The 25,924-nt window shown below is 42.8% G+C and overlaps 1 protein-coding gene across 9 annotated transcripts in view; it reads right to left on the reverse strand.

The window, feature by feature from the left end:
* LRRC3B (leucine rich repeat containing 3B) overlaps window positions 1-24,259 on the reverse strand; it is a 69,386-nt gene extending 45,127 nt beyond the window's left edge. For 3 of the 9 annotated variants that reach the window (XR_012638263.1, XR_012638264.1, XM_074945639.1), the window contains exon 1: window positions 22,272-22,748. The gene's annotated coding sequence lies outside the window, so the exon portion shown is untranslated. The other 6 variants (XR_012638269.1, XR_012638266.1, XR_012638267.1 and 3 more) reach the window with 6 other exon arrangements.
* Between the last annotated feature and the right edge of the window lie 1,665 nt (window positions 24,260-25,924).

A 25,924-nucleotide genomic window follows, 5' to 3' on the forward strand; every position in this document is an offset into this window, starting at 1 on the left:
TCAACATTTCAATGGCACATGGAGGAGTAGAATGGACAATTTCAGAAAAGACAGTGCATGCTGGTTTCCCACCTATTTAGAATTTACCTCTCCTCCCCAAAAGCATGAATCTTTATTAATTTGCTTAGGAGTAAAGCTGCTTAAAATGCAAATCCCACAAGCACAATTACTAAATAAATCAACAGAACACCATCAATACATTCCCTAAATATGCAAACCTCACACTACCCAAATGCATTCAGACTCCTCACTGCCACAACAAATTTGTCTGTCCTTTCAACATCTAACAAACCACACCACCCATACCAAAATCCTTTGCCACACCTCTCCTCTGACCTCTTACTTTTTCCATGAAGAAATAACTCATTTGACTTTATCAGTTTGTTACAATTCCAAGGTTAGCTGTACCTTCAACCCGCTCACTCTCTCTCTCCGTGGGCACCCTTTCCAAGTGACAGGTCCACACCTGTCATTTTCTCAGGGTAGAAACCCCTTTTAGACTGGATGTCCTGCAGACCAAACCTAATGAAGACTGGTTTAGATTGGTTTAGATCTTTGTTACTTGTCAGCCAACACCACAACAACCAAACCCCAGAGACAGAGACCCTTCAGAATATTAATACAGATATCTCCCACATTCTTCACACCAGTATAGCACATTTCTCCTTGTTCACACCCTTTTATGATACTCTGAGAGCATCACCAGAGAACTGTGGAACACTAGATCCATGCCCTAGTTTTCTGCTAAATTATGATCACGGCACATTTATCATACACAGACCTATAGCATCCCGGCCCCCCTTCTCCCGCCCCCTCCCTCCCCCCCCCCACACCGTTAAATTCTACCAAACTACTACTAACCATCTTCAGTGCAGAGCACATGGCAAGCTTTAACTTGGCATTTCAGAATACCTACAGTTCACTATATCAGAAGTGAAGCACCTGCAATAGTAAGCTTCTTTCTTCTTTTTATACTAAAGCATCTTTAAAGACATGGGGAACAGTACAGGATTACCATTCATTCCTATCCATGGCTTGCTCCTCCATTAAGCCCAGCCTGGTCATGTTCTTGTGAACAATGCCTGGCCTCTTGGTCGGACTGACGTTGGTTATCTTTGCATTATCTTCTCTGGCATGCCATCATCTGTCAGTTTTCGGTAGCATCCTCCCCACAGTCATCTTTTTGATTGTAGCCAACCCCGTTCCCTGATTTCATTTCCTACTCTTCTTCTAACTTCATTGGTCTTAAATTAATTTCACTTTACACCTGCCTTCTTTCAAACAACTCTCATCTCTACTGCCTCCAGATTTCTGATGTCTGCTTCATTTAATACAGCTGCTTCCAGATCATAGAGTCATATTGTTAGTACGCTGATTTGATAAGTTTTCACAACAGTTAGCACAATTACTAATTGTCCAGCCCTTGTGACCACTTACATACTTGTATAAATTGCCTTGTAAGGACATTTCAAATTCTACAATACAATAGAATAGGATAGATATCTAGGATCACAAAGTATATTACCCAGGGTGGATAAAAATCAATGATTTAAAAAAAAATTAAAATTTTGATTTTTTTCTTTAAATACATTTTTCTTTTATAACAAATTTATTTAAAATCAAATTTGAAATTATGACAACCCACATCTAGGTATAATCTATTAAGCTCATTTAAATTAATTTTTTAAAAATATTCTAGCAGTACATTTTTGCTGATGAAGTTTTAAAGAAAGTCATACCACTCAACTGGTGGAAGTCACTGACTAAGCACGCACAGCCAGAATTTGCGAAAAGTGCTAAACTGCTTTTGACAGCAGTAGCCTCTTCTGCAGGTGCCAAGAGAATATTTCTTCATTTCAGTTTATTCAGTTAGATCAGTTTAATGACTAGTTCATTCAAAGTTAAGAAGCAGGAAAGCTTGTTTTCCCTCTTCCAATCTATTAATAAAAACAAGGCTAAGAGGAGGAGCTCTACTAGTTCATAAATCTTGAAAGATACGGTGACCAGAAACAATCAGTTCAATTCATTAACTACAGACAGTACTTCCTTTGTTTAAAAAAAATCATTTCGTTTTAAATGCATAACATGTTTTGATAGACTTAAATGTGCTGGTTACATAAGGAAAAAACCCTAAGATTGTTTATAAGTTAAATAAAACAATTTGAAAGTGCTATTTTTGTGCATTTTAATTGAATTCCAATTTACATCCAAATGCAGCCTGACACAAATTATGAGTAAAAAATTAGTCATTTAGTAAATAAATTTGAAATTCACCATTTTCTAACATAATAAACAAGTAAAAATTAAGAATCGGAATAAGTATGTTAAGCTTAAATAAATGTGCGTACATACAGTGTATCTTCTTGGTAAGCAAAAAGAAGTTTCAAATTTAGTAAAAAGGCTGTATTTAGTTGCAAATTAACATGTTTTAAGGGTTAGTAACCAATAAGACACAACCTTTCTTTAGGAAAATAAATTAAAAAGTACAAATAGAAAATGGGATTAAAATAGATCACCTTGATTTAAGTTACCTGCTTCCTGATTCATATTGTGATTCAAATTGGTGACTTAAATCAGTGCACCCTGATATTAGCTGTAAATTTTCTTTTCACAGTATCTGTATTATGTAACCAAAAAAAAAAAAAAAGAAAGAAAGAAAATCTCAAAGTGCAAAAGTAGAGCATATCAGAATTACTATCAGTAGATCAATAATACCCTCTGGAATACCTTCTTGTGAGTTAATGACTGATCTACCACCAACCACACAATAATACAACAATGTAGATTTATGTTCCTGTTCTCTTGGAAATCCATGCTATGTAAAGCGATATGATTAGTTTTACAACTCTCAGTAAACCTATTCCCTTGACATACACAGAAAATGGAAAACAGATTGAGCCACCTACAAATGCACAGTGTTATCAAAAGAGCTTGAAACCTAGGGCAGGCTGCAGGTAATTTTTACAGTCTAGAGGGTACTGTCAATTATTTCCTCTGCATACTCTCCTGTTTGACATCATCTCTTTTTTGCTTTGTATTTTGCCTGCTTCTTCAGCCACTTCATTTGGAACAAGAGGTCACATTTCCCCTGGAACAAACTTTATTAATGACCAACTGAAATTCAAATAGACACAATGTATTAATTTGATGATATTCCTGTCATTAAGACCTTAAGTTTGATTTACCTCTATTCTAATGTTTCCTTTTCTATATATGGATTTAAAATTTTCAGGATCACATGGTAAAAAGTTTTTCAGCTGCCAGGGTATAGTTTATGTCATTTTAGAGAAAGATATCCCACCCACTTACCTATAAGCTCTTTCAAAGGAGGGATTTCTAAATTGTAGGAGAAAGGATCTGTTCGAGTTTCTTGTTGGATGCAATTAAAAAATATAATCCCCTCCTTAAAACTTAATATTCTTCTTATCCTTCTCTCCTCGATTCCTTTGGATTTTAAGGATTTCTCTTCATCCATCATATCCTTCTTATGGCCAGTTATTTCCTCCTTTTACTTGGCATTTCAATCCTCCTTCCTTTCAATCTTTCCCACTCGTCTCAGTTTCTTCCCTATCTTTTCTGAGGATGTCTAGTGGATCTCCTCCATCCTCTCATTTCTGCCATCGATCCAATGTACACCAGTGCTCATTCCCCTATGCACATGGCTGGCCTAAGAATTTTGAGGCAGAGCACTGAGATGGTTCTTTATGATACACCTCAAATTGAGATGCGCAAATACTGCTGAGCACACCCAAACTGCTTAGGTAGATGGAGAAAACTTAAATGGCACACTTTATCTAAAATGTGTATATATAGATGATCTTTACATCTCACCTGGTCTCCTGCTAGACAAGTGGAGTCCGATTTCCTGGGTTGGGATACCAGTGTTGTTGCAAGTGCTCTACAAAATTTTCTATGGAACAGCTGTCCAAATAAATGGAAGTCATAGGGCTATACGTGCTTCAACCACTGAATGGTTCAGTACATTTCAGGGGAATTTTAGGATTTATGTAGCACTTTACAAGTGTTAACTATTTAATCTTCACAAATGAAAGGTTATTTACCTATACAGTAATGGGAGTTTGTCAAGATGTCTGATCCCTATCTGTATTTCATTCGAGGGGTGTGCATGCACTCCATGAGCCTGAGACCATATTTTTTTTCTAGCAGTTTCTTTTGGTCCACACCTGTGCACCTCTCCTCCTTGGGCTCCAAACCAAGTGCATAAGAGACGGTGCGAACCACCTCCTTCCCCAGTTGCCTTTCTACCACAAACAGCCCGAGGATAAGGCTCTGCAGCAGAGGGAAAGGAGGGTGGGTAGTAGAATACAGATAGGGACCACACATCTTGAAGAATTCCAGTTACTATACAAGGTAAATAACCTTTCTTTCTTCTTTGAGTAATGGTCCCTACACGTACTCCACTTGAGGTGACAAAGTTGTATTAATTGAGGGGGATGCAAGGAACCCTGCTGTATCACCTACTGCAGGACTGCCAAAGACTGTATCTGCTATAGAAACTTGTACCAGGGCATAATATTTTGCAAAAGTGGGAACATAGCCCGATACTGCTGCTCTACATATCTCCAGAAGAGGGACATCTTGAAGCAATGCTACTGATGCAGCCTGGTTTCTGGTCAAGTGGGCCCTCACATCTTGAGGGGGTGGGGGAGGGTGTCACCATTAACTCATAAGAAATGCAGGATGCAGCCCAAAATCCATTTGGAAAGTCTCTGTGAGGAGATCACTTCCCCTCTTGTATGTTCTGCAAAGGAGACAATTTAGGAGATTCCCTGAAAGGTTTTGTCCTCTGTAGGTAGAATGCCAAGGCTTGATGGACATCGAGAGAGTAGTTTCTTGTGCTTTTTTGATGGTGTGCAGCTCTGAATGAAGTCAGGAAAGTGGATGACCTGGTTCAGATTAAATTCTAAAATTACTTTGGAGATGAATTTGGGGTATAAGCTCAGGGAAACTTTTTCTTTATGGAAGACAGTATCAGGTGGATCAGCAATAAGGGCCTCCAGCTCTCCTACTCTTCTGGCTGAGCGGATAGCACCAAGAAATGCAATCTTGGGCAAAGGAACATGAGATTAAGCGTTCAGACGGGGCCTTCATTAATACCAAAAGCACTAGCTTTAGGTCCCAAATTGGGGTAGCTTTTAGTATCACACAAAAGGTTCTGACAAGTCCCTTCAGAATCCATACTGCAATAGGATGGGCAAAGATTATGTGCCTGTCCAGCATAGGGGGAAAAGATTCTAATAGCTGCCAAGTGCACACACAAGGAGCTGATTGTCCTGATGTTTTTAGAAAGAGGAGGTAGTCCTGACAGTAGGGATCAACGGCACCCCTCTAGGTTTATCCAACAATGCTGGCACAAGGTAGAAAATACTTCCATTTTGCATTTCCTCGAAGAATCTTTCCTACTATTGCTAATGATGGATTATAGTAGCTCTGAGCAGGACTCTTCCATGTAAAATTCAAATCACCCATTCAACTACCAAACTGTTAAATGGAAGAATGCTGGACTGAAATGTCTGATCTGAGTCATTAGGTCTGTAAGAGCTGAATATTGATGCACAAACACGAGGACATGTGGAGAATGCTCAAGAACCAGAACTGCCTGGGCCACCTAGGAACAATCAGGATCACCAACCCTCCGTTTTGTTCAATCTTCCTCAGAACAAAAGAATGGGCACAAATGTTTACGTCACCTGTCCTGACCTCTGAACTGGAAATGCGTCCCCTCTGGAGTCGTGGCCTTGAGCTGCTCGGGAGCAGTACGCTGCAAATTTCTTGAACTCTTGAGGCACAAAGAGGTCCCAAGATGGGATTCCGCACTACTGAAAGATGCTCCATGCCACCAAGGCCTGGAGAAGTGTCTATTGAGGCTGTCTACTAACCCTTGGAAGGTGCACTGTAAGAAGGTGATCTGCTGACAAATGCACCAGTTCCGGAGATTGACAACTTTGATGCAAAGAGGGGTGGATCTTGCTCCCCCTCCTTTGTTGATACAATTAATTGTTTTCATGTTGTCCAACATGACTGCAAAAATCAAAGTCCAAATAAGTGGTAGGAACCATTACAAGTTTTGCGTACTATGCACAGCTCCAGAAGGTTTATGTCTAACTGGAGTTAGCTGCAGAAGCCAATATTTTAAGTTTCTCATGTTGACCTGGCTGACAGTCGATTTAATTTTTCTTGGGTTTTTAAATATTCATTTAACTATTTTAATTAAAAACAATTTTAACAAAAACAAACCTGATGATTTTAAAAAACTTAAACGTTTAAATACATTCAAAAATTCATATACTTGTTTTGTTAAAATATTATATGTTTGCTGTTGAAGAAAAAAATCCAGAATATGCAACGTTGTTTTAGTTAAATAAAACAATTTAAATGTTTGTCTGGTGATGTTCTCCTCCTAATACAGCATGGCAAGACAATCCTCCAAATATTAACGATTAACCTATTGAATTGGAGATAGTTCACCTCCCAATGACTTCATAAATATCTGCCTCAATTACCTTTGGTAAATGAAATAACCAAACAATCATTTCATTTTCTGATATAGCTGTAAAACTAATCTGAAAAGTTTTCAAAATAAATCACTTTAAAAATGTATAGTGTGTACCTTCTAAAAATGAAACCTACATCTATCTCGGAGTTGTAAAGAATATGTATTAAGGTTATAACAACCAACATGAGTGCACTTTTTTGTAGAAATCCATGATTAAATTGAGTCTTCCTGACTAGTGATTTAAATCAATTTGGTTTCAATCAAATCCACCCTGGCCACATCAGACATTACTGTATGGCAAGCTGATGCATAACAGATTCATACCCTGGCTTGCTCTCCAGTAACTTGCCATGTACACAAGCACATACTATCTGCAGAAGGTTGAACATTGTTTTATATCACACTGTGCCATGTATGACATGAAAAGGGTCACAAAGACATACATTCTATACTAAGTACCACTTTCAAACCATCTATTATCATGTAACCTAGTACATGCGTCTTCACAGCCACCCACTGGGACTGCTGTGAAGGGAATCCATGTGTCTATGGTTTGCATCCTCTGGAGTATGTTAAGCCTCTAGACTGCCAGCAGACTGCAGTACTGGTTCCTCTCTTGACCTTTCTGGCACATTTCCTAGGCACTGGCTCTCAGTCAGCTACCCCTCTCCAAAATGGGGCTCCTCAACCCACTTGCCACAGGTCTCCAGGACCAGCACTGACCCCCCGAAATACCTCAGTTACATAAAACACCCCTCTCCCAGAACTCCACCTCAAAGATGTAAAGCATCTCATTACAGTTTAACTCTGTCAGGGGCATCTAGCAGTTGTGAAGCAGTCAGCACAAACATACCCTCTTTGCACAAACTAATACCTTTATATTTTCTTATACTTAATTATGTAAAGCACAGGTCATACAAAACAAACATCTGAAACCGCAATACCCCTCACTTTCTATCACACTCTTTGCTTGAGAGTCTTTGGGGACCCACAGAGGTTCTGGGGGGCCTGGGGCAAAATATGAAATGGAATCCCTCCACCCTTTAAAAAAAAATCATCATGGAGACCTAAGCTCCCTCTAAGATGCGCAGCTGCCTATTAAGCCCTGTGCAGGGGCTCAGGGCTGCAGTGGGGAGAGATGCCTCTCCCCCAGCATGGACCTCCCTCAGCCCAGCCCAGCCCTACCTAAGCTGCCGCAGCTGGGGAGAAGCGCCTCCCCAAGCTGCTGCAGCAAGAGGGCTCGGGAGAGTCCTCTCTCCCCACCGCAGCCCCAGGGCAGCCTGCACCCCAAACCCCTCATCCCTGGCCCCACCCCAGAGCCCCCACCCCCAGCCAAAGCCCTGACCCCCCTGCACTCCAACCCTCTGTCCCAACCCTGAGCCCCCTCCCACACCCCTCATTCCCAGCCCCACCCCAGAGCCCGCACCCTGAACCCCTTGACCCTATCCCCACCACATGAATTTTGTTATGTGCACCAATACGAAGATGATGTGTTACACATCACCTCCCTATTGGTGCACATAATAAAATTAATTCCGCACATGGACGTAAAAAATTAGAGGGAACACTGATGGAGACCAAACGGGTCTCAACGGGGTGGGGGAAGGGTGGCTTGGAAATTGAACCTGCCCCCCAGTCATCCACAGCAGCGGCTTCTGTCCTACAGGGTTGGACCCGGCTCTCCACTCTGGCCATTGCAACCTAGCACAAGGGGTTGTGAGGCCACTCGGGTTTGGCCTAGGTGGGCCAAATTCGAGGGGTGTTGCGACCCTGTGAGCTAGGTCACAGTACCACTCACTCAAATTCCACAGGTTTGGGGGCCCTCTCAAATGGGAAAGGCCCAAAGAAAATTGCCTCTTTTGCCCCTACCAGGGAGGGGGGCAGGCAAGATGTCCTCGCCTCAGCAGGCTGTTGCCAAGGCACGAGAGGAGGCAGCTGCTACCCCGAGAGAGAGAGAGAGAGCTGCCACGCCACTCCCAGCTGTGAAGAGGCACCCAGTAGTGACTGACCTCCTTCACAGCCTCCTGTAATAGGCTGAGTACTTTGGACAATAGTGCGGTGGTAGGAAGTGGCCCAGGAAGGGCAGCATTAAATGCTCCTGGGTGTCAGACCCTTGTGTCACCCTCACAGGGCAGTGGGCTGGAGCCCGATGGAGTGAGAGGGCCCAGGCTCCCATACATGTCGAAGGGCCTAAGCTCTGATTATTAGGCAAGACTTCCCACAAGCAAAGACCATCACACACGACACAGCAGATTTTCATATTACAACTTCACAATATCAATCAGAATTCATAAGTTGCACATATATAGCTCCAATTAATTACCCTTGATACCAAGTACAAACCCACCTGAAACCAGTAGGTATGTATTCAGCATGCCTAAGTCTTGCCACTGCAACCATGGCTATATTACTATTGATTCTCACACTACCTCTCAAGTCAGCCGATCGGTGCTAGAGAACCCGGGCCTCAAGCCTCTACGCTGATTCTTAACTCTACATTAAGAATTTTTTAACCAAGGCTAGAACCTGGGACTCCTGATGCCACACTGCAGCACTAAAACCCAAGTCAAATCAACCATACTCAAGACTTCCTCGCTCCCTCCCAAAATGTGGCTGTTCTAGCCCTTTGACCTGTGTGCACTGTGGGAAAACTTTACAGTCCACCCTGCACATTACAGCAATTTTGAACAGCCTGCCAACACATCCTGCCGAGCCACACGGAGAAAGCCCCTTTTCAAGAAGTTCTCTTGCTTGCACTTTCATTCCTGTGTCAGGAAACGGGCAGAGTTTCCGTGAGGCACTGGTGGACATTTCAGCAACGCTTTCTGACCTGCCAAAGGCACCTAACAGAGCTTCAGATGGAGCAGGAGGCAGAGGAGTACCATCACCCAGGCAAGGCGGACTCTCTCTGTCTGATGCAGCTCACTACACTATGTGTAGCTGCTGATGCCCCCTACATAGACCGACACTTCTGGCACAGGACCACAAGCACAGACTGGTGGGATCACATTGTCACACAGACCTTGGATAACCAGCAGTGCGTTCAGGACTCTTGCATGAAAACAACAACATTTCTGGAGCTTTGCAAGTAACTTGCCCTGACCCTTCAGCATAAAGACTCATAAAGGGCACTCTTGCTGGTCCAGGAGTGGATTGCTATAGCTGTATGGAAGCTGGCCAACCCAGATTGCTACAGATCCATTGCAACCAGCGTGGTGTTGGAAAGTTGACTGTGGGTACAGTGGTGGCAGAGGTTTCTAAGGCAACCAGGCATGTGGTTTACCTTAAGGTGGTAGGCATAAAAGATATTCCTGAGGTAAAACTGCTGGCTTTGAGAGAATGGGGTTTCCAAACAGTGTTGGGGCCATTGCTGGGACTCACATGCCCATAGTTTGCTCTCCTCAAGGAGCATGAGTACATAGTCCGCAAAGGGTGCTACTCCATTGTTATGCAGGCCCTTGTGGACCACAGAGGCCAATTTATGAATGTCAAAGAGGGCCGCACTGTGAAAGTTCATGATGCCCGAGTTTTCTGCCAATCGGAAGTCTAATTTCGTGGACAGACTGGGACACTATTCCCATCAAATAATATTGTCATAATCTGTTACTGTCCCCCACCATTATTCTGGGGGACCTGTATATACCCTTTGTCTTGGCTTATGAAACCATACCCTGATTTCAGAAGCCCTGGTAAAAGACAGGTTAATTACACTCTCAGCAGGTGTAGAATGGCTATTGAATGTGGTTTTGAAGACTGAAATCCTGTTGGAGATGTTTACAGACCTGTTTGGATGCCAGTGTCATCAAAGCTGTCCTCATTATTGTGGCTTGCTGTGCTCTTCACAATCTCTGACATGCCCAAATGGACCAATGACAACGAGGGGGCCGCTGAATCAGTGCACTCAGCAACAAAGTGCAGCTACCATACCCTGTCCAAAGTTTGCTCTGGGACCAGTTTTAGCAACAGAGTGACTTCATCCTCCTCAGTGCGTGAGGCTGTTTCCCATCAGTCCCTATGCTGGATTCTAGGGACAGCAGGGCACAAGATGGTGAGTTGCCCGAGGTACGGTTCTGGTCCCTGGTTTTCTGGTACTCACTGTTAAGCCACTTAAACTGCTCTCGGCATTGGTCACCAGTCTGGTAAATTTACAAAGATGCCAATTGCTTTGCTACTTGCTGGTATGCGCAGTCGTTCTTGGTACTCTTACTAAAGTCCACAGTTTTGCTGAACTTGCACCAGAGATTCACCCAAATCTGGCTGTGCTCCTGTGACAAAAAAGCAGCATGTTTTGCAAAAGGCTTGTTCTGGTCAGTCTCCATTGCAAACGCAGAAGACTCTCCGATGGTGCACTTGCAGATAGGTGGTTAGAAGAGAATGGAAGGGTTAACGCTGACTCCCTGAGCTGCTGCTGCACAGGAAGGGGGGTTGCCTCCATTTTCACTTGAATTGATTGGAGATTCTTGGGATAGAGAGGACAAAGGAAGTTGGCCTTTTGGATTTGGGGATACTTTTGGAGGACTCCCAGGACCCAAGTCAAGCTGTGCTGTGACTAAACTGCAAAGCAATAGGGCTGGAACCCTGGGTTCCAGCTTGAGTTGGCCGCAGATCCTCCACCCTGAAGGGTCCTAGGACCCCAGGTCTCATCCTGAGAGATGTGTGTGTAGACGGAAGGAGGGTTCAGGCTCAAGCCTGAGCCCAGGCTTTCACTGCAGTGTAGACACCCTTTGATTCACTTCATTAACGACTGAAATGCAGTGGAGTTTAGGGGTCAAAAGCTGACAGCATGCAGCAACACAGCACAACAGTTCGGGGTGTGGTGGGGGTGAGTAAAGAAACCAGTAGGAGAGCGCTTCAATCTCCCTGGACACTCAACAACATACTTAAAAGTGGCCATTCTTCCACACAAAAAACTTCAAAAACAGACTTTAACGAGAAACTGCAGAACTGGAATTAATTTGCAAACTTGACACGATCAAATTAGGCCTGAATAAAGACTGGGAGTGGCTGGGTCACTACAAAAAGTAATTTTCCCTCTGTTGATCCTCACACCTTCTTGTCAACTGTTGGGAATGGGCCACATCCACCCTGACTGAATTGACCTCCTTAGCACTGACCCCCCACTTGGTAAGTCAACTCCCATCTTTTAATGTGCTGTATATTTATACCTGCCTACTATATTTTTTACTCCATACATCTGATGATGTGGATTTTAGCCCACAAAAGCTTACGCCCAAATAAATTCATTAGTCTCTAAGGTGCCACAAGGACTCCTCGTTGTTTTTCCCTTAAACATAGTCTTTGATCCTTAAGCTGCATACCCAGGCTGAAGAACATCTGACCCTTTCCCACAGCCAGGTGTCTGTATACAATTCATTGTTCTTGTGTATGGGCTGGTAGTTAACAGACAATCCCAGCTGATGATCCTAGATTGCTCTGTCACAGCTTCTAACACATACCCAAGGAAAAGGCTATCAATACCCCACTACAAAATGAATGCACTAATCCACAAGGGAGGTTGCAATACAACATAAGGGTCACACTCCAACATGGAGGTTACAATACAAAGCGGAGCTCCTGAAACAAAACAGGTTTCAGAGTAACAGCCATGTTAGTCTGTATTCGCAAAAAGAAAAGGAGTACTTGTGGCACCTTAGAGACTAACCAATTTATTTGAGCATAAGCTTTCGTGAGCTACAGCTCACTTCATCGGATCCGATGAAGTGAGCTGTAGCTCACGAAAGCTTATGCTCAAATAAATTGGTTAGTCTCTAAGGTGCCACAAGTGCTCCTTTTCTTTTTGTGAAACAAAACAGCGCTCTAAAAACAAACAGGGGTTCGTAATCTGATACAGACATATCCCACTCTGTCACAGTACCAACACCAAGGCGTACTGTCACCACCATGAACACACTGCAACCTTGGGCACACAGTCCAGAGCTAGGATCCACATCCACTAAGACACTGGAATTTCCAGCATACCAATGCAACACCTATGCTACTTGTGTACAGTCAGGGTATCTATCTTTCAATCTAATGTGACAATGTTTTTTAATCACCGCACTATTTCCTATATCCTTATAGTACGATCAGGAGCATATTATACAGTGTTCTCCAATATTCACAAAATAAAGACTAGAAAATAAAGAAAGGTTTCAGGTTTTCTTTTAAAGTGTATTGCCAACCTGGCACCTAGGGGGAAAAAGCCAAGTACATTTATTTTACACTTAATTTTTTAAAAATCTGAATGCAATACTGGATACGCTCACCATTAATTTCCTTATTCCAGGCAAATTCTTTCTTCCAAAACACCTTTTTATAGTTCTTTACTAAATTATTACATTTTCTCCTGACTATTCAAATCAAGCCAATTATTTTCAAAGCCAGTTTAGACACATTTACTAAAGTGTTTGCCATAGTAAAAAGATACCAATCTAAAGAATAATAAAATGGAAATATAGGGGCCAATCTCTCAGACTTTAATGGAACTACTTGCAGTAGCAAGCTCTTTGTCAAAGGGTATTTGTATGTTTGGACTTGTAAAGAGAACTACAGTACAGTGTAATAATAAGGTTTATATCTGAGAATAGCAAACTTGATATAGCAACAACACTGCTACTAAAGCCCACCTGATCGTAGCCATCAAATTTCTTCTCCCAGAAACCACATATCGTGCATGGTAAAGAGAGCTTTCTATCACAGTAGTCAACCCAAGTTTACTAATATTGACTGAGGCTTTGTTTTTGTTTTTTAAATCAAGTAAACCCAGCATCACTGATTACATCAAATGTGTGTTACCTCTTGATACTGTGATGGCAAAGACAGGGAAACTGTGGAGTATCCCAGAAAATGGGTACATGGAAATGAAATGCTGAACCACTGTCTGACTGAGAAGTCTCCCTGTCATCCCACAAATTAGTATTATCGTAACAAACCAGCAACCAAAGGCTCCAAACAGGAAAGAACAAAAACAGACAAACTGAAATCAGTATGCTGCTGAAAGCTGTCTTAGCTCTTTCACATGACTATCATTTTTGCATTTTAAATTAATATCTAGCATGCATTCCACTTCAGAAAGAATATATAGCTCCTTTCACAAAAGAGGTGTTTATTAATGAATAGTAATAATAATATCAACAGCAATCTTCAGCTATACATCTTGAAATGCTTTTAAAAGAAAGGTGTTACCAATATTCCCATTTTAAATGGGGAAACGGAGGTACAGAAGAGTTAAGTGACTTCACACAGGAAGTAAGGTGTAGAGCAGACTCTAGGGCTCCAATTCTGCAGACATTTATGCACATGCTTAATTTTACTACTGTGAGTAATCCCATTAAAATCAACAGGCCAACAGAAAAGTTTCCACAATTTGTTTTAAAAATCCCACTAAAATTATGTTTTAAATGTACTTCTCTGGAGTATTTGATACCCAAATATTACAGCATTAAGAATTTGAAACTGATTATAAACAAAAGTGAAACTGACTGTGCTGATTTTCATTGTCCCAACAGAGAAATAAAAAGGAAAACAAAAAAAGTGACCTGTAAACTGCATTTCAATTTTATCTTTTATTAATCTAATGTAATATATACTTACATAATATATGATTTTTAATTTCAAAGTAACCTAAATGATTAAAAAAAATCTTATGTTAGAGTTCTCTTTCCAATATACAATAACTAGTCTGTACCCTTCCTAAAGAATCCAAGTATAGGATAATTCATAAAAGCAATGAGGATTCTGTTTCTTTTTAACATAATGTCCCCTATCAAGCTCAACCATATACATTAATTTGAATGTCAAATATCTATACTCTTTGCTAAATGCCATACTTGGCCTTTAAGTAATTCTTTTCAGTTTATGCATAAAACTTAATTAAAATGATTTTGAGGGGGAAAGGCTGCAATATGCCCAAGCAATCTGCATATATGTACTCTCCAGTTTAAAAAATTAAGACTCTTTCATGTGTCCCATTAGCCCCAATAAAAACACATTAATGGCTCAATCCCACAAGCACAGCTGTGAAGCACTGAGTGCTCTCAACTCCCACTATCTTTACATACAAAACCACTTTCAGTCACTTTCACAAATTTACCCAAATTGGACCAAATCCTTTTTGATTAAAGTATTTCCACTGAAGACAATGGAAATACTTGAATGCAACTTCACTGCAACCTTGACGTAACAGTATTGTAAACTGTTTTACCGTATATTCATTGGTTTCAGAGTAGCAGCCGTGTTAGTCTGTATCCGCAAAAAGAAAAGGAGTACTTGTGGCACCTTAGAGACTAACAAATTTATTTGAGCATAAGCTTTCGTGAGCTACAAATTATGCTCAAATAAATTTGTTAGTCTCTAAGGTGCCACAAGTACTCCTTTTCTTTTTGCGTATATTCACAGTAAGTGCTGATGAAGATATATTTTTGTGGATATTGTTAAAACTATCTTTAAGACGTTCTGCTACTAGGGCATGTCACTTTTAAAAATACATATCCCACTAACTGAGTTATGTGACCAACAGTAACTATAAGCAGAAATGTGACTCGACCCCCGACAGCAGAACATTCTGTCAGCCTTCCACAACATGACTGAAATGTGGGCCATCTGTTACTGTGGAAGTACTGCAATATGAGTAAATAAGATAACATTCTCCAGATTAAAACCTCTATGCATCTTTTCTTACTTTTCTTTTTCCTCCTTCCACCCATCTTTTTCCATGCAGTTTCTTTCTACACTTTTTTCTTTTTCAACTTTTTTATCTCTGGTCTCTTGCTGTTGGGGCTCTTTCATTCTGTTTCTTTGTTTAGCCTTCCTTAATTAATACTTTGTTTTCTTAGCTATTTTCAGGCCACAACAGCATCCCATTTTCATGTTGTCTCTCACTTCCCTCTGTTGTCTCTATCACCTTTCTGCCTATTTCCTGCTGTCTCCTTCTTGCTCCACTTCTCCCTGACCCAGCCACAACCTTATCCCTTGTATCTACATCTTTCACTTCAATTTAGCTGGCTGAGGTGTACTCTACATTTTTCCTAGGGCCTTGTCTAGACTAAAATAAATGGTGTATTTTGTTTGTTTAATTTTAACACATTTTTTAAAAACTCATGTTTAACATACAACTTGCTCTGGCCACATGTGTTATGTAATTGAAGTGAACCTTAAGTAGGAGCCTAGAGTGGACCTCGGCCAGATAACATTTTTTACCTCAGTTAACACAAACCTATACTAAGGAAAGGACATGCTATATCTATATCTCTGGAACTTATATGGCCCCCCCATTACAGTAGCACCTCAGCACATTGCAATCTTGAATGTATTTTAGCCTCACAACACCACTGTGTGGTAGGAAGTACTATTATCCCCATTTTACAGACAGCGATCTGAGGCATACAAAGATGAACTATGGAAGTACTACAATATGAGTAAATAAGGTAACATTCTCCAGATTAAGTCAGCGGCACTGCTATGGGTACCCGCATGGCCCCACAGTATGCCAACATTTTTATGGCTGACTTAGAACAACGCTTCCTCAGCTCTCGTCCCCTAACACCTCTACTCTACTTGCGCTACACTGATGACATCTTCATCATCTGGACCCATGGAAAAGAAGCCCTTGAGGAATTCCACCATGATTTCAACAATTTGCATCCCACCATTAACCTCAGCCTAGACCAATCCACACAAGCGGTCTATTTCCTGGACACGACTGTGCTAATAAACGATGGTCACATAAACACCACCCTATACCGGAAACCTACTGACCGCTATTCCTACCTACATGCCTCCAGCTTTCACCCTGACCACACCACACGATCCACTGTCTACTCTGCGATACAACTGCATTTGCTCCAACCCCTCAGACAGAGACAGACACCTACAAGATCTCTATCAAGCATTCTTACAACTACAATACCCACCTGCGGAAGTGAAGAAACAGATTGATAGAGCCAGTACTACAGGACAGGCCTAACAAAGAAAATAACAGAACGCCACTAGCCGTCACCTTCAGCCCCCAACTAAAACCCCTCCAACGCATTATTAAGGATCTACAACCTATCCTGAAGGATGACCCAACACTCTCACAAATCTTGGGAGACAGGCCAGTCCTTGCCTACAGACAGCCCCCCAACCTGAAGCAAATACTCACCAACAACCACATACCACACAACAGAACCACTAACCCAGGAACCTATCCTTGCAACAAAGCCCGTTGCCAACTGTGCCCACATATCTATTCAGGGGACACCATCACAGGGCCTAATAACATCAGCCACACATCAGAGGCCCGTTCACCTGCACATCCACCAATGTGATATATGCCATCATGTGCCAGCAATGCCCCTCTGCCATGTACATTGGTCAAACTGGACAGTCTCTACGTAAAAGAGTAAATGGACACAAATCAGATGTCAAGAATTATAACATTCATAAACCAGTCGGAGAACACTTCAATCTCTCTGGTGACGTGATTACAGACATGAAAGTCGCTATTTTACAACAAAAAAACTTCAAATCCAGACTCCAGCGAGAGACTGCTGAATTGGAATTCATTTGCAAATTGGATACAATTAACTTAGGCTTGAATAGAGACTGGGAGTGGCTAAGTCATTATGCAAGGTAGCCTATTTCCCCTTGTTTTTTCCTACCCCCCCCCCGACGTTCTTGTTAAACCCTGGATTTGTGCTGGAAATGGCCCACCTTGATTATCATACACAATGTAAGGAGAGTGGTCACTTTAGATAAGCTATTACCAGCAGGAGAGTGGGGTGGGAGGAGGTATTTTTTCATGCTTTATGTGTATATAATAAGATCTTCTACACTTTCCACAGTATGCATCCGATGAAGTGAGCTGTAGCTCACGAAAGCTTATGCTCAAATAAATTGGTTAGTCTCTAAGGTGCCACAAGTACTCCTTTTCTTTCTGTCCACATATTTATTCAAGTGACACCATCATAGGACCTAATCAGATTAGCCACGCCATCAGGAGCTCATTCACCTGTACATCTACCAATGTACATTGGCCAAACCGGACAGTCGCTACACAAAAGAATAAATGGACACAAATCTGACATCAGGAATCATAACATTCAAAACCCGGTAGGAGAACACTTCAACCTCTCTGGCCACTCAGTAAAAAATTTGAGGGTGGCAATTTTGCAACAGAAAAGCTTCAAAAACAGACTCCAACGAGAAACTGCTGAGCTTGAACTAATATGCAAACTAGATACCATTAACTTGGGTTTGAACAGGGACTGGGAGTGGCTGGGTCATTACACATATTGAATCTATTTCCTTAAGTTAAGTATCCTCACACCTTCTTGTCAACTGTCTAAATGGGCCACCTTGATTATCACTACAAAAGTTTTTTTTTTCCTCCTGCTGCTAATAGCTCATCTTAACTAAATAGCATCTCACAGTTTGTATGCTAACTTCCAACTTATCTGTATGTATATATCTTACAATATGTTCCATTCTATGCATCTGATGAAGTGGGATGTAGCCCACGAAAGCTTATGCTCTAATAAATTTGTTAGTCTCTAAAGTGCCACAAATCCTCCTTTTCTTTTTACAAGTACTCCTGTTCTTTTTAAAGAAAAACTAACTTGCCCAAAGTCACAAAAGAAGTCAGTGGTGGGGCAGGAAACTGCAGCCAGAACTCCTGGCTTGTACCCTAACCACTAGATCATCGTTCTTCTCTAAGGATTAGATATAGTGTAATAGGGTCATAACCTCTTTTCCCAAACTAGACAACCCCTGTGATGTCTCTCACGTCCCCTTTCCTTTATCTTCTATTGCCGCGTCCCTTCCCCATCCAGAGACAGAACAGCCATTTTACTTTGGCTATGGCCTTTTCCTTGGCAACAGAATACAGAACTTTGGAGTTGTGCCCACCCTTACGGTGAAAGAGTTTTCTCATGTCCACTTTTGAAATCAGTGTGAAAATAAACCAAGCTATAATCTCTACTTGATGTAAATACGCAAAAGACCATTTAAATATCAGGGAGACAAGAATAGAAAAGAAAAAAGCTGATAGAGCCTGGAATTTTGTATGTGAACTAGCAGCAAATGCTGTGCATTTCAAGTTCAACCTAAGTCCCCACATAAAATATGCTTGTGGTCCAAGTCAATGGATACAGTACAGAAGTCTACAATGCAAATCACCAACTATACTTACAGACAAATTACATTCACAAATCCTCATGAATCAACAGTATGCACCTTAATCATTGTTAAATAAAGGAGAGCCTCCCCTGTGCTGGGTTTGACAATTACTACTTATGTAATGAAGAGCCGAAAAAGTATTGCGGGAAAACTGATATTGCATCTGATTGGACGTATGTTTTGTTTTGGATGAGTTCATGTATGTGCTGCGCATCCAGAACAACCTTCACAAAGTGCCCACAAAAATGAAGAAAGAAGAAGAAATAATTTACTTTATCAAATACACTGGACTAAAGCCAACAAAATAGAGACTCAGAATCACCAGAAAAGAGACCTCCAAATTCATTAGTGTTCTACCTATGATGTACAGTATTATGTTTAAATACTACCACACAAACATTCATGTATGTGTTTACAAGTTAGCCATCATTTTTAAAAAACGTTTATTAAATTAGTTAGTGGGTTTCTTTAATTTCTTGCACGTAGTATCCGTGGACATGCTGACTTTTGGTTCACACAAGAGCACAAATGTCCTACCAAAGCTGTATGTTCCCCAAGTAATTTTTTTAAAATATCAGAGCTTGTTTGGTAAAACTGTTCAAGGAGGCCAGAGTAAGTGACTACAAACTCCCTGAACTCTATTAATTCATTCTTGGTTCAAAGCAAAATATTTAATCATGGTGTTTGAGAATCATACTATCATTTTTAAAATCAGATTCCTTTCTTCCTTTTGACATTTTGTTTTATGAGTTTTATAGCTACAGACAAATATGAATTGCACTGCAAGACATTTGCTTTACATTTACTAACTGATTATACTGGGAAAAACAAAACGTATAAAGTATACATGTGTATCAACAGTGGAACACAAATGAAGTTTCTTTCTCAAATGGGAACTGATCCAAAGTCCATTGAAGTCAATGAAGCTGACTTCAGTGGGCTACAGATCAGCCCATAATAAACAGATACATTATCGTATTTAAAATCATGTATATACCTTTAACCGATTCTAAAAATAATACCACTAACTGTTGTTCCTCTCACTACATGAGGCAGTTAGTGATAACTAATGTTTTCAAACATTTTGCATCTTCCCTTCATTCTCAATTAGAAGGTTTAGAATCTTTCCGAATTTACTGATAGTGAGATAAATCCTGCATGCTTTGTTTACAGAAGTGATCCCACTTAAGTCAATGGGACCTACTACATAATTTGGTGCCTTGATTACTTAAATCCAGTAAGATCATTTTATATTACATTTCTCTTGGTTCAAACATCAATGTAGATGCTGACCACAGTCATCTTTAATTTCTAAATTTCAATTCTACAGTTTTGAGGTTGTTTCTTGAATTGACAAGCTATTTGAGCTTGCTCCTGATTGCCCCTGAAGTCATTGGCGATCTACTATAACTTCAATGGGAGCACAGAACAGTACAGTTGGAATAGCTCAAAGTCTAATGCTGTGTTTCCTTTTTGGTTTCTAAATTAAATGACCAAGATAATATATGTATAACTAAACCAAAGTAAGTATATATAAGCCTTGATCTTTCTCCCTTTAATATCAATGCCAAACCTCCCATTGACTTCTGTGGTTTCGGACAGGGCCCTCCCTATGAATACATTCTTATTTCTTGCTAATGAAATGTCTTGTTTTTCCATTAGTCTCCCATTTGAGGCAAATCATGTGGCTTAAGAGTAAATATTTCTCACTGTCAAGAAAGCTACAGACAGGATATTTCTGCTAGTAAACAAAAGCTCACCAAAGGCTCAATCTTATAAGGCTCTGAACACCTCCTGCAAGGTGCTAAGCAGCCTCAATGCCACTAAAAAATCAATGGAAATTAGCACCCTAAGGATCACATCCTGCTCACATCAAAGTCAATGAAATTTTTGCAACTGACTTCACTGGGAGCAGGACTGGGTCTCAATTCTCCGTCAGCAATATATGGACAAATAAGAGAAGGTAAGGACTCAGCATCAGTCTACTTGCTTCTACTTAAGTCAAATGAGAGATTTCTCAATAGCTTCAACAAAATCAGGTCCCTATTTAACACCACATCACAACTAGTTGACAACAGGCCCAATCCTTAGTCAAGTGAGTAACCCTTACTCGTGTGAGTAATCCCACTGAAACGCAGGACTACCTGTGTGAATAAGGGTTACAGAGTTGGTCCAATATTCCTTCAATATTACTGATACTTTGAATAAGATTACGACTAAATGAGATCCTACAAAAGAAAATTAAGAAACTGAGTTACTTTGAGCATGGTGAAGGTTTCCGTGAGTTAGTTTATACCATAGTTCATTATTCTAGCCTCTGTCTCCAAATCAAACTACAAAGAAACATGCACAATGAGTTTCTTTGGTGACATTATTTAAAATATCAAAATGTAAACTACGTGAACCCTCTTGTACTCTATATCAAAGGCTTCAGGAACCACTCCCAACAAGGCATAACAGGCATTTTGCAATCTGAATTTATAAATCATTAAATGATTTAACTCCAAAAAATTATTGCAGCCAATCATTTTTCGGTATTAGGATGAGATTTGTCCCATCCAAAGTTTTAGACTCAAAGGTATTGTTTTCTCTTCTGGAGCACTTTTCCAAGGCTATTACTTTAAAAAACAACATCTTTTTAAAAGCAATAACCTATTTGTCATTTTTACAGATGTACAAATTGCTGTATGCTTAATTCCTTCATGCCGGCCTCATATACTATTTGACCATTTTCAATTCAGTTGTGTAAATATTTGGAAAAAGAAAAGGAGTACTTGTGGCACTTTAGAGACTAACCAATAGTCTCTAAGGTGCCACAAGTCCTCCTTTTCTTTTTGCGAATACAGACTAACACGGCTGCTACTCTGAAACCTGTAAATATTTGGTAAATTGATGTATTTTGTGCACGCTATTCTTTATTTTGTAATCACGCCATATCTTCTGTCTAGTAAAAGGGGCCATTTGGCAATACTGACTGATAAAAATATCCATGCAGTTTGCACTCCAAGTTAAGAGATAATAATTCTAGAAATGTTTTATTTTTTATGGAAAGATGCCAAAAAAAGGAAAGAAAAAATACTATTGCATTTGGCACAGTATTGAGTTCCAAATTTTAAAAAAGCAGTTTTTGGATATGTACACTGTCATCAAAGCAATAACATACAGAATGGTGTTATCAAATTTTAAACATACACACAAAATTTTCCACATACTGACGCTCTTTTTACTTGCTTGCTACGAGTAGCCATGAAATTTCTATCTAAACATTAAGCTTTAAGGTCATGACAGTGTCCTGCTCAGGGTAGTGCACTGCCCTATTATTTTACTGCATCATAGAGATCAGGGTACACATCAGCAAAAACTCCCGTCTCTTCCCTTGGCTTTCCTGTACAAGGGGGTACAGTGCAAAATGCAAAAAGCAAAAGAAGAAGCACCCACAAATCCCTTGGACACTCGCTAGTAGACCCAGACTAACCCCGAAGGTTAGGAAAAGGGCTCCCAGCTCAAGTGCCTTAGAGGCTGGGGGTGAATCAGGAGCAGAATGCGAGACGCATGCATGGAAAGCTGCAGCTTGCAGCCTGGAGCCTTTGCAGCTCACCTGGGAGTTGCAGTTGCTGCTGCTGCAGCCCGGGCACAGCCCGCTGCCATTTGTTGCTTGTATTCTGAGGGAGCTGCAGCCCAGTCATTTAGAAACAGCCTTTCCTCATCATCATAGCCATCACCACCTGCTTCATGCTTCGTAGCAACTGGTCCTGGTAGGTTTCAAAGTGGAAAAATCCCAAGGCAACACAAACAGCTTCTTCCCATCTCTCTCTCTCTCTCCCCATGCACCATCCTCAGCTTCCACTGCCAGTTGCACGCGCCTCTCTCACTTCACTTTGCTCACTCATCGCCACTTGAATGCTGATCAGCTTGACACTCTGCAACCCGTGCGTGCCACCAGCTTGCAAAAAATGAAAGAAGACACGCCTTGAAAATGCTCTCTTTGCTCTAGCTCCAACGCCGGTGGTGGGGGGTAGCCCTAGTTCCTGCAGCCTGCGCTCCTTTATTCAGCAACACCCCACCCTTTCAGCCTACCTACCGCCTTCGGGCCCTTCCGGGGAGTTTCCAGCCGCAGCCCCAGCTAGCTCCGGGAAGCAGCAGGCTCCGCTGAGGAGGGCTCCGGCCCGGCTGCGACAGGGAGGGCCGGGGTTCCCGCTGGAGAAGCGCGGCTGGCTAGTTCGGTGCCAGGCAGAGCGGCAGGCTGCACTAGTCGGCCAGCGGGTGTCTGACTCCACCTGCTCCGCGCCCCAGAGCCTTTCAGTCCAGGTGGGGGGGGGGGCGGAAGATGTGCCCTGAACACCCCCAGGACACGCTCTCCTGCCCCTCCCCCAGCCGCTGCTAGAGCTGGGGGGAGGGGGCTGCCGCCCACCCACTCCCACAGCCCCGAGCTTCGCTCCTCTCCCCTCCAGCCCAACTCCCGGAGTTGCTCTCCGCGCCCCCACAGCCTCCTCCCCACTTAGACAGTCACAGAGCTAGACAGTCACAGAGCCCTGCTGTGGCCCCCGACGCAGCCCCCAGCATCCTCCCCAGCTCACTCGGGAGCAGCCCAGGCACAGAGGGTGCAGCCTCCCCGGGCTCGCCTGGCTGCTTCTGGTGAGGACTGATGGAGCCAGCCCCGGGTTCGCCTCCGCCTCCCCCGGAGTTGGGGCAGGGCCCGGCCACATCCAATTAAGAAATAAACCAAAAGCAGCAGCGAGAGGGGAAGCGACACCCCGGGGCCAGCAGGCGCAGCGAGCCGAGCCTGCCCGCAAAAGTTCCCGGAGTTGCAATGCGCCGGCCGGGAGCGGCCCCCCGCGCGCGCTGCGTGCCCGGGGCAGGGCAAAGGACTCTCGGGCCCCGGCGGGCAGCCGGCCAGGGCAACAGGCGGCGGCGGCGCCTCACCTCGCCTGACGCGTCCGGTGCCTGCCCAGCCGCGGCTCCATAGGAGCGGCGGGGAACCGGGCTGCAAGGGCCGCAGCGCGGGCTGCCCCCGCGGCTCCCTCAGCCGGCCGAGGAGCGTGGCGGTGCGGGCAGCCGCCGCTCGGGCATCTTGGAGGGCGGGGAGCCGCCGCCGCCGCCGCCGCCTGCGAGGGAGCGAGCGAGCGAGCGCTGCTGCAGAGCCCGGAGCCGGCGGGCAGGGAGGCGGCAGCGGCGATGGAGAGGAGCCTTCCTCACGGGCTGCGGGCGGCACGCGCTGCCCGTCCCCGCCTGCCACATGCCAGCGCCCGGCTGGCTTGGGGGGGGGGGAGGTTTGCTGTGCCAGGCTCCGGAGGTGATCGGGGTGCCAGGAGCGCCCCCTGCGGCTCCCCCTCCCCTGCGGGTCCCCAGGGCCGTGCCAGCCTCCGCCGCAGCCCGCCCCGGCTCAGGAGCGCCGGGAATCACCTCCTCAGTGTCCCCCGTCCCCCCGCCCCGGGGGGAGCGGAAGGGTTTCCCCGCTAACCTCTCACAGCCGTGCAAATGCGGAGTAACTCCACGAACGGCACTCGTGTAAAAGCGGTGCAAGTGAATCCGAGCCGTGTTATTCATCCCCCATTCCCGCCTGGGATGATCTTCAGTCCTGGCTCCTGAAGATGCTTTGAAGTGCACCATGGCCCATCACACAGCATACCTTACCAAAACACTGGGCATTTTTTCCTCTTGTTCGCTGTCCCCCGTAAGCACTTTATTTCTCCCTGATTTCTGCAAATTATTACTCTGGACTGTGCAATATAAATCTCATATTTGCCATGTTTGTCACAGCCTGGTTGGGAATTTTGTTGTCTGGGGCTGGTTTATTGCATCTGCCTAGAAAAGACTGAGGAAGATGCTTGTTTTGTTTGTGTTTTTAAGTGTGCTCTTCACAGAATGTTAAATAGAGTAAATGGAAAAGTTTATTGGTTTGGATACCTACATTTGCTTGCCTCTAGTCTAATTATATAATTGCATTAAATGTATGTAAGCCACTGTTAGGAGGCAGGATGCTGGAGTAGATACACCATTGCTATGCCACTTCCCATGTTTCTGCTGACTAGAGGACAAGATATCCCAGGTGTTAGACCATACAAACTGGATCTTCTCTCTTCCTTCATCTGGTTATTGTACAATTTAGACTCACTACGGCCAAAATCTTTATACGAGTTAGCTTTTCTCATGTGAGTAGTCCCTCTGAGTTATCTGAGAAAGGCTTTGCAGGATCAAGGCTTTAGATTGTAAATTCCTTCTGTCAAAAAACTATGGGACATAGGACTCTTCATAAGAGTAAAGTAAGCCTAATGAAGTCCAAATTCCCCATCGGTCAGCTTTTATGTACACTAAAAGTAAATGATAAATAAGAGGGGCATTGATGTAACTTTTCAGCTTGCATGAGCAATAAGCAATACATTCTTACATCTTCTTCACACTCTGTGCCTTCATTTATCCTTAAAATCTTGCCCAGTATAAAAATACTGGAATATGCATTCTCATTTAGAACTGTTAGATTTTGTCTACCTGATGTGCTTTGTTATCATTAAAACTAAAATGCTTTGGGGAATGGATTTCCTGGCCTATTCACAGAGGGCTATAGATCCTTTCAGCCTTCTAGTCACCTCTTCAAGCTTTGTTCTAGGCAGGTAGTGCCCAAAAGTGATCATTTGATTGCACACAAAAAAAAGTTTAGGTGACTAAATGTTAAAAGATTGTCAGATGTGCCAACTTTCAGTCATTTAGACTGAGGCTCACTGATTTTGGATTAGTTTTAAGACAAATCTTGAAAGTATAGAAATATCAATCAAAATTGAGAACAAACCAACCAAGAGCTTGCATACTGGGACAATTGCACCAAAATCCAACTTGTGGTTACGCTTTCAGTCTCCAGGATATGGGCACCAGGACAAATGTGCAAAACACCTATTATGTATGTATTCAGTTGGAATGCCTGTTCGTACTCACATCCCTGGTATTCATATCATAGACCAGTGGTTCTCAACCAAGGGTCTGGGGTCCCCTGGGAGGGCCTGAGTAGGTTTCAGGCGGTCCACCAAGCAGGGCCAGCATTAGAATTGCTGTGGCCCAGGGCAGAAAGCTAAAACCCTACCTCATGGGGCTGAAGCCTGGAGTTCCAAGCCCTGCCACCCAAGGCTGAAGCCAAAGCCTGAGGAATTTAGCTTCACAAGGCCCCCAATAAAAATCTAATCCTTCTAAGCCTACTTACTGTTGAACATTTTAAGCAGAAGCCCTTCATTGTAAAGAAACAAATACCTGCTCTTTGCT

This window comes from Natator depressus, chromosome 2, assembly GCF_965152275.1.
Source record: "Natator depressus isolate rNatDep1 chromosome 2, rNatDep2.hap1, whole genome shotgun sequence".
Classification (NCBI taxonomy): Eukaryota; Metazoa; Chordata; order Testudines; family Cheloniidae; genus Natator; species Natator depressus.